This window comes from Anomaloglossus baeobatrachus, chromosome 5 (genome assembly GCF_048569485.1).
Source record: "Anomaloglossus baeobatrachus isolate aAnoBae1 chromosome 5, aAnoBae1.hap1, whole genome shotgun sequence".
Taxonomy (NCBI): Eukaryota; Metazoa; Chordata; class Amphibia; order Anura; family Aromobatidae; genus Anomaloglossus; species Anomaloglossus baeobatrachus.
This window is the reverse complement of record NC_134357.1, coordinates 475,212,853-475,214,978: the sequence shown is the minus strand read 5'-3', so window position 1 is coordinate 475,214,978 and position 2,126 is coordinate 475,212,853. Positions and strand designations below refer to the sequence as shown.

Below are 2,126 nucleotides of genomic sequence, written 5' to 3'. Positions count from 1 at the left end.
TAGTAATGCCCCCTGTGTTCCCCAGTACATGGGTAATACCTCATGTACAGTAATAATGCCCTCTGTGAGCCCCTGTACAATTATAATGCCCCTTCACAGCAGTAATGTCCCATTGTACAGTAGTAATGCTCTCTGTGAGCTCCTGTACACTAGTAATGCCCCCATGTACAGCAGAAATGCCCTCATTCACAATAGTAATGCCCCCTGTACAATAGTAGTGCCCCCTTGTGCAGTAGTAATGCACCATGATCAGTAGTAATGCCCACTTGTGACCCCATGTACAGTAGTAATGCCCCATGTACAGTAGTTATGCCCCTGCACAGTAGTAATGCCCCCTGTACAGTAGTAATGCTCCCTGTACAGTAGTTATGCCCCCTGCACAGTAGTAATGCCCCCGTACAATAGCAATGCCCCCAAGATCAGTAGTAATGCCCACTTGTGACCCCATGTACAGTAGTAATGCCCCATGTACAGTAGTTATGCCCCCTGCACAGTAGTAATGCCCCCTGTACAGTAGTTATACCCCCTGCACAGTAGTAATGCCCCCTGTACAATAGCAATGCCCCCATGATCAGTAGTAATGCCCACTTGTGACCCCATGTACAGTAGTAATGCCCCATGTACAGTAGTTATGCCCCCTGCACAGTAGTAATGCCCCCTGTACAGTAGTTATGCCCCCTGCACAGTAGTAATGCCCCCTGTACAATAGCAATGCCCCCATGATCAGTAGTAATGCCCACTTGTGACCCCATGTACAGTAGTAATGCCCCCTGTACAGTAGTTATGCCCCATGTACAGTAGTTATGCCCCCTGCACAATAGTAATGCCCCCTGTACAATAGTAGTGCCCCCTTGTGCAGTAGTAATGCCCCATGATCAGTAGTAATGCCCCCTGTTCAATAGCAATGCCCCAAGATCAGAAGTAATGCCCACCTTTGACCCCATGTACAGTAGTAATGCTCCGTTGTGCAGTAGTAATTTCCCCTGTGAGCCCCAGTACAGTAATAATGCCCCCCTGTACAGTAGTATTGCCCAACTGTGACCCCCATGTACAAAAATAATGCCCCCTCGTACAGTAGTTATGCCCCCTGCACAGTAGTAATGCCCCCTGTACAGTAGTAATGCCCCCTGTACAGTAGTTATGCCCCCTGCACAGTAGTAATGCCCCCTGTACAATAGCAATGCCCCCAAGATCAGTAGTAATGCCCACCTTTGACCCCATGTACAGTAGTAATGCTCCGTTGTGCAGTAGTAATTACCCCTGTGAGCCCCAGTACAGTAATAATGCCCCCCTGTACAGTAGTATTGCCCAACTGTGACCCCCATGTACAAAAATAATGCCCCCTCGTACAGTAGTATTGCCCCCTGTGAGGAGCCTCTGTACAATACTAATACCTCCTGTACAGTAGTAATGCCTCTTGTGAGCCCCTGTAAAATTGGAATGCCCCCTGTGCAGTAGTAATGCTGCCCCATGTACCTTAGGAATTCCCCCGTGTGGCCCTGTACAATAGTAATGCCCGTTGTACAGTAGGAAATAGGCCCCATGTTCTCCCAGGATCCTGTGCGGCGCGGATCTCATTTGCATATTAATTTGTGACAAATTATTACTTATTTTTTCCCTGATTAGTTTTATTACAATTTAAAGGCAACATTCATAGAGTGCTACATGAAACCTTTCAGAATTAACGCATCTAAAAAAATAATCTCCCTAACTTTAAATATTTTCTTTTATAGGACTATATATAGCGGTCAGGTCGGATGGCAGTTTGTGTTCGCTTCGGCAGCACATATACTAAAATTGGAACGATACAGAGAAGATTAGCATGGCCCCTGCGCAAGGATGACACGTATAAACGTGAAGCGTTCCACATTTTCATGCATTTCTCAACACATTTTTTTTTTCACCCTCATTTACTGACTTAAAGAAGTTGTCCAGTTACCAAAACTGTTTTTTTTTTCTGATAAATCTTGCTAATATGTGCCCCTCAACACATCTATTATGTTTTTTCAGCAAAATTACCTTTTATTGTACACTAGCAGCACATGGTCATTGCTGGCTCCAGCTCTGATGGGGTTAATCTCTCCTCTGACTTCCTGTGTTCAGTTCCTACAAGTCCCAGAATTCTT

General features: G+C 45.5%; 1 non-coding gene across 1 annotated transcript; it reads left to right on the top strand.

Annotated features, from left to right (window-relative positions):
- Positions 1-1,767: 1,767 nt before the first annotated feature.
- Positions 1,768-1,874, top strand: LOC142313546 (U6 spliceosomal RNA). Its single transcript, XR_012754540.1, has one exon. It is a non-coding gene; the product is annotated as a U6 spliceosomal RNA (small nuclear RNA).
- The last annotated feature ends 252 nt before the right edge of the window (positions 1,875-2,126 follow it).